The following is a 7579-nucleotide window of genomic DNA, read 5'->3' as shown; positions in this document are numbered from 1 at the left end:
AGAGGAGAGAGAGAGAGAGAGAGAGAGAGAGAGAGAGAAGCTGGTCTTGGTCTGGGCTTTTGAAACTTCAAAGCCTAATGGCATACCTCCTCCAACAAGTCCACACCTCCTAATCCTTCCTAAACATTCCACGAGTTGGAACTAAACATTCAAGTATATGAATCTACGGGGTCATTCTCATTCAAATCACAACATACACTAACAAGTACGTGGGGCTTATATAACAAAACTTAAAAATAAGCCTTGAAAGAATCCAACTGTGTCAGCTAGTTTGACTGCATCCCAGGAAAAAGGTCAAGACTACCAGATTATCCAGCAACCAAAAAGTATGCCTCACCGTGTCTTGCAGCCAGCCAATCGAGACTTGCAAAGAAACAAGATGCCAACACACAGTGGGAAGAAAAATGCATCCATGGAAACATGGAAAAGGTGATGAAAAGCCAAAGTCTCTTGTTGAAAATGTTGATCGCTGAGGTGAAGGACATCCTGGCTGGTATCAGAAGACACCACAGAAGCAAGACTGGTGATCATGATCCAATAAGCAGCAAAGGAAAGAAAGACCCAGAAAAAGGAAGCGAGGTACCAGTGAGCTGTGAGAAAACATCAAGAGCTTAGTATGTGTGTAGATAAAACTCACAGAAGGAAGAGGAATGGAGAAGAAAAAAAAAGAAATGATGGCTGACATTTTTGTTATACATAATAACCACATACTCACGAGCCAAAGACATACAACAAAATATACAAAAACACAAGAAAAATGCCCAAAGGCATATCATAACCTAATAAAAAAATTTTAAATCAGTCAGAGCAAAACATAAATGAGTAAGTGTTTGGAGATGAACAAGGGCAAGAATAACAAGGCTTCTGCCTTAATCAATGCCAGCAAGAAGACAATGGAGATGGAATCTAAAAAAAACAGAGTGAAAACATTTATTACTTAGAATTCTATACCCAGAAAAACTGTCTTTCAAAATGGAGTTGGAATGGAGATGTTTTCAGACCTAGAAAGGCCTCCCTTACCCGACAAAAAGTCCGTCACCAGCCAATTTGTACTTCCAGGAAATGTCAAAGGGCAGTCTTCATATAAAAAAGCCAATACCAGATCAGTATTTAGAGCTACTCATGGAGAAAATACCATCAAACTTGGAAAATGTGAACACATATACAAAAATTTTTTCTTATTCTTAAATTCTCCTTAAAGAGAACTGTCTTTTTAAAGCAAAGGTATCAACAATATGTTTTGGAGGTTATAATACATGAGCCAAAATGCAGTAGCAAAAAGGTAGAGAACAGGAGCTGGTCTACAAGAGCTAGTTCCAGGACAGCCAGGGCTACACAGAGAAAGCCTGTCTTGAAAAATCAAAAACAAAAACAATAAAAGGCCAAGGCCAATAAGATGGTACAACAAGTAAATATTTTTACTCTCAGCCTGAAGATCTGAGTTCAAACCCCAAGCCCCACATGGTGGATGAAGAGAACCAACTCCTGCAAGTTGTCCTCTGACCTACACACCCCCATACACACACATTAAATAATTGTAAAAAAATTTAAGAATATAAAAAATCATATATGATATGGAAGAGAAGGAATCCATAAAGCATGTAACAAAATGTAGCCCATGCTTTACATAGATATTAATAAATGCATGTGTTCATGATTTGCATTAAGAGTATGTAGTGTTATCAGAATGCAAATTACACATTAAAGAAATCATCAAGAGCTAATTCAATAGGAGTCTTTTTAAAAAAAATTTTTTTTTTTTTTGAGACAGGGTTTTAGCTATCCTGAACTTGCTTTGTAGACCAGACTGGCCTTGAACTCACAGAACTCACTGCCTCTGCCTCCCAAGTCCTGGGACTAAAAGCATGTACTATCACCGCCTTTAATGGGAGTTTTTAAAAGTTAAAATAAAATTAAAAAGAAACAACTGTTTTCTTAGTTCTGAGCCTAGTCCCTGTTTGATTTCTCCTATTAAAATGAAATTTGAGAAACCGTTCATTCATTGTTTCTTAGTGGTAATTGTGAAATGCTCTTGTGTGCGGAGACTATGGGACATGCAGGGGGCCCTTAGCTGCTCACCAAGCAAGATTCCAACCTGTGACTGCTCAGTCTAATGTATACCAACAGGCAAATGGGCACCAACAATGGACTTCTGAGCAAGTGCCATCCTGGAGCAAGTACCAAGGGCATCCATGGGGGTGGGTTATCAATTGGGACTTAAAACATTTCCCACGATAACAATTAAACAGTAAATTCTTAATGCTATGGTTATTTCTGGAGGACAGGCTCATTCTTTCTTTTTTTCCTTCTCTTTCCTTCTCCCTTCCAAACCCCCACTCCTGCCCTAGCCTCATGTTTCATGAATGATTATTCAACAGAGGCAATAAAACTTGAAGTATAGGGCAATACATAAAGCATATTGTTGGAAGAACTCCTTCACCGTTATGCACCTGCTTTTGGCTTAGTCCTTACTCTGCTTTAAACAATTCCCAGCTTGCCGTGGGATATCTGGACACTGTGTGGAAGTGTATTGCTGTGATTGGTGTAATAAAAAGCTGAACAGCCAATAGGTTTGCAGGAGGCACAGGCTGGATTTCTGGGGAGGGAAAGAAAGAGGAGGAGGAATCTAGAGACACCGGGAGGGAAAACAGGAGGTACAGGATAGAAGAGAGGTAATGCCATGTGACAGAATGTAGGGGAAAAGAAACAGGTGAATTGTTGTAAGAGCCACTTGAGACAAGTCTAAGCTAAAGGCCAAGCTTTCATAATTAAGAAGTTTCAATGTTGTTTTTGGGGGCTGGTGGTGGAAAGGAAAGTCTGTCTACACCAGCTCAGGGCACATAAAAACATACATTTTACAAATTCTCAATATACTGCTGGGTTTAGGGTGGTTGCTGTTTGTTTGCTTATGAGAGAGAAAGAGTTTGTTTTTGTCTTACAGTGCAAGAAGACAAAATGTGTCATGGTGGGGGAAGAAGTTTGGCAGCAGGAGAGGGAGGCTGCTGGCTACACTGTATCAGCAGACATCAAAAGGGAAGAGGAAGTGAGGCTGGACTATACAACCTCAGGGCCTACTCCTAACTACCCACTTTCTCTAGCAAATTCTGTAATATGTGACAATCCAGGGAGAAGGAGGGGATCTAGTCCGTTTAAGACTCTTTAAGGAATTAAATGAGGACATAAGAAGCAGAACCTGAGCTGAGACTCCACAGTCACACATGACATGTTAGGGATCCTAGCCTCACAGGAGTCAGGCAAGCCAGGTGGGTGTGGTGGCACACGCCTCTAATTTCAGCACTCTGGAGGTAGAGGCAGGTGGATCTCTGAGCTTGGTTGATTGAGCAAATTTCAGGACAACCAAGGCTACACAGAGAAACCCTGCCTTCAGAGAGAGGGGGGCGGGGATGGGAGGGCCAAGCAAGATCAGGGATTGGATAGGAGAAAAATCCAAGATTCATTCAGAAGGGCAGATAGTTTTAAGTTCTACATTTTCTTAGCTCCGTCGATTTTACTTTTAGAAGTTAGGAAAATACCATGTAAGTCCACATTTCACGTGCAGGGTGTTCATTGTATTTGGTTACATGGAGAAGGAAACAGCCTCATTGCCTAACAATAGCAGCCTAGCTAAATAAATTATGTCACCCATACAATGGCATTCTAAGCAGGGTTTTTTAAACTGTGTGGCAATGTTTCTTGCTCTCTCTTCTGCATCAGAATTACCTAGCGGGCCCACTAAAACTTCGCCTGCTGAACCAAGCCTGCGGAGTTTCTGATTTAGTGGATCTGAGACAGGGTTTAAGAATTTGCTTTTCTAAAACAATTCCCTAAGGGTGCCGTAGGTCCAAGGACTGCACTTTCAGAACTAATGATATACAGGCATATTTTTTGACCCAGAAGAATACTCACCAATTGTACAGAATTGATGACATATACAGGAGTTTAGGAGGAAAGATATTATCAAGTTCATATTCCTAACTGTCTGTGGTTAAAAAAAAAACCCATAGTGTGGGTACTTATCTTCTAAATTATGAATAAAACGTCTCTGTAATGAACAGAATGTCAGTAACTAAAACACAATAAAATCACTTAATTTAAGGGAAAAGAGTCCTGAGGCACCAGGCATGGGCTCTAAGAGGCTGGAAGAAGGCTCAGTCTTGATCTGGAAGGCGGGCTCCTGACTCAAGTGTACTGGTTGGGAGTGTCCGGAGGCAGAAGCTCAATGATGCATCAACCCCCAGGCACCTCCTGCTCTTCATGGGGACAAAACATAAAGAGGCTGATGGGAAACGAAGGGCTCCCACAGTGCCTTCCTCCTCTTTAGCAGTGGCACACAGGCTTCTTCTGGGTGGGACCCAAGGGCCACCTGCCAGGAGTTCACAGCATCTGCTTTGGCCTACTCTGTTTCCTGATGTAGGCTAGATCCCCTTCCCAGAGTATCAGATTAAGGCGTCTCCTCTCTGGAAAAAAAAGATTTCATGGTTTAAATTCCCGTTCCCTTTTGTGTCTGTGGCACTCTGCTGTCTCCTTCCCAGCACGCAGCCGCAGGGGTCACGATGTCCCTTCCCGACTGATAGCAGCCCGCCAACTGTGGTGTCATGCACACCCAGCACAGAGCCCCCATTCAGCCTCCCTGGGCTGGGTTCAGGAAGCAAAAGGGCCTCTAAGTTTCCCCAAACCTTGATCCATCGCGTGCTTTTGCGGAACAACTCACAGGGCGAGATGGGTGGGGAGGGAGAGGGGGGATCTCGGTAAATGTCGAGAACGTCAAGGGTAAACACGTGACCGGAACAGAGAGCAAACAGCTGTCCAGGAAAAGGAAGGGTGGGCAGACAGAAGCCTAGAGGCTTCTCGGTGGGCAACGCTTGTCCAGCGCTGGGTCATGTCTCCCTATGCCTGCGTGAAGAACTAACAGAGATGCCAGTGTCTCCTTCACTGCCCATGACGGCTCCAGCTTTGGAGAGTTTTGCTTGTCAAGTGTTTCAAAAAAAATATGAAGCAGGTTCTGATGTCTGTCTTTACAAAGCAAAACCCATTATTTCCGAGGCAACTCTCAACTCAGTGACATGGTATTGGGTCAGAAAAGTTGATTCCCCGTGGTGTCGTTTCTCACCGACTTAATGTGGTTAAAAATGGGCCAGAATACTTTTAAGATAACATTTGTCTGCGTCTCAGGTGTTTAGGAATGCACGCACCGCTTAGTTGATAATGCAGCCTCTATGACTTCTGTGCCAAGCTCTTCCCTCTCTCCCTTGGATGCTGTGAAATTCAGGGGAGCATCTATTCCGGGCTGTGTACTGGGGGGGGGGGGGCTTCCAAACTCACCTTTACACGGGGGCAAAGGGGAGTTTTGTCATTCATTAGTCAGTTACCAAAAATGCATTAAATGCCTACAAAGTGTCGGGATGACTCCTGGGGACTACCCCCAGGAAGCGTTCACTCTGCCCTGGGAGGCCAACAGACCAAAGACTGTCCGGGACTAAGCATGGGTACTAAAGTACTGATTGCTCTTAGTGCTCTAAGCAGACTGTCAGGTACTAAGCACGGGCATATAAGTACTAAGGACCAAAATCAGGCAGGGCCACTGAAAACTTTTTTTTTTCTGAAGAAAATGGGTCTTTGACAGGGCAGGGAGAAGGACGGTTAAGCAAGAGGGTGGGGGTAATTCGGACTTCCCCTTTGTACCGCAGGGAGACGCTTCATGGCTATGTAGAAAGGCCAGGGGTCCACCGAGTCCCGCCCAGTCAGTGTTATATTTGATCGAGAGCAGTGTTATCCTCACGGGGCAGGGTGTGAGGTCCTCCGCAGCGGACCCCTTCCTTTCCATGCTTTCGCTATAAACTACATTTCTTTTGGGTGGCGGGGTGGGGGGTGATACGGGGTTTCCCTGTGTAACCCTGGCTGCCCTGGCGCTCGCTCTGTAGACCAGGCTGGCCTTGAACTTGGTGATCCACCTGCCTCTGCCTCCCAAGTGCTGGAATTTAAAGACATATGACACTATGTTTTCTGGCCATTTCTTTTCTTTCTTTCTCTTTCAATTTTTACAATGTTTATGTCTTTTGTGTGTGTGAGACCTTTGCTTCCATGTATATGTGTGTCCCATCCATGTGTCGGGTGCTTGTAGAGTGCTGAGAAAAGCGTTGGACTCCCCCGAAACTGGAGTTATGAATATTTGTAAGCTACTATGTGGGTGCTGAGAACTAAACCCAGCCTTACAAGAGCAACAAGTACTCTTAACTGCTGGATCATCTCTCCAGCCCCCCTAAAATCTATTCCTAAAATGAAAATTTTGTATCTAAAGCATCCTTAAGAAAATATCAGTTTAAAAAAAAAAGAAAGAAAGAAAAATAAAAAGTGGAAACAAGGTGGAGGAGATAGAGAGCTTCCCTAGCGTGTGAGCCTGTGCAAAGCCCATTGTTTGATCCTTAGAACTAAAACAAATTGAAAAAAATTATTTTTCTATAAGGTCAACTTGGATACATTTTCTCTAAGTGGTAGTTTTTCCAAAGCCTACATTTGAAAATTATGTTTGTGCTACTTAGTTATCAAAATATTTCTGGTTTTTGTTTATTATTGTTAGAGTTTTTAAGTCCTTACAGCCCAAAAGATGCTCAAGAATCTCAGCATGCTCAAGACTGACTAAGTTGTATTCTATGTCTTTATGAATCCTGCATAATAAGCATGTGTTTTTAATACTATTTCATGTTACAATACTTCAGAATCTCTCATATCCCTTGTTTCCACTGGCTGTGGGCAACCTTGCTCCTCCAGGTAGCAGGCAAATTGGGGACTGTGTGCCACCCATACCAGAATCACTTATGACCCCCACACTGAGAGACTCACACATGGGCAAAGGTTTCTTCCAACCACCCAAAGTGCCCTCTGAGCCCTCCTTTGTCCAGTTTCCTTCCTCAAACCTCAGAGTCTTCTGTAACCTACAGGAAAGCAGCAGGCTCAGTAGTCACGTGGTGAATTTAACCAGGAGCTCTGTCGGAAGCTTGGTCAATCTCTTTTGCTCCTCACACTTGGATCGAGATGACTTCTGACTCATTTCAGAAATCAATCTGTCCTCAAGGGCAGCGCATTTACCGTCTGTAGGGATACTCTTTTTGTAAAAGTGCCTACAAATGTGGAATTCAGCTCCAGAAAAGGAAAACCCAAAATATTTGCAGAACAGAAATAATGGCCCCAGTTGTTAATCAATTAGCCTTTGAAAGGGTTAAGTTTCACTCCGAAATATAAGCTCCTGGATCTTGGCTTTATAATTGCTTCTCAACTGGCTGTCCTGTTCCATTTTTGACTATTTAGGGTATCTATTTACTGAAGGGGTAGGCATCCAACCCAGGGCCTCCCTTGAGCTACACACACGCTCTGATTCAGCCACAGCCCTCCTTCTTTACCTGTATAATCTGTGCTCTGGGAAATGATGCTATCTTTTTAGAACTTGCAATGACTCATGGGTTATCTGGCCACCCCCTCTCATTGGCTCCCTGCAGTGCAAGTCACCCCACCACAGCCTCTCAAGGCCCTCCCTCTTTGCAGGTCATGTTTGTTTCTTACTCTCTCTTTTTTTTTTTTTTTT

At 43.4% G+C, this 7579-nt stretch overlaps 1 protein-coding gene across 2 annotated transcripts in view; it reads left to right on the top strand.

Annotated features, from left to right (window-relative positions):
• Ntn4 (netrin 4) overlaps positions 1 to 7579 on the top strand; it is a 100328-nt gene that overhangs the window by 30490 nt on the left and 62259 nt on the right. The window lies entirely within an intron of this gene.

The sequence above is a fragment of the Microtus ochrogaster genome, chromosome 24, assembly GCF_000317375.1.
Source record: "Microtus ochrogaster isolate Prairie Vole_2 chromosome 24, MicOch1.0, whole genome shotgun sequence".
NCBI classification, from domain to species: Eukaryota; Metazoa; Chordata; class Mammalia; order Rodentia; family Cricetidae; genus Microtus; species Microtus ochrogaster.
The sequence above is the reverse complement of the archived record's forward strand: the minus strand, read 5'-3'. Positions and strand labels throughout refer to the sequence as shown.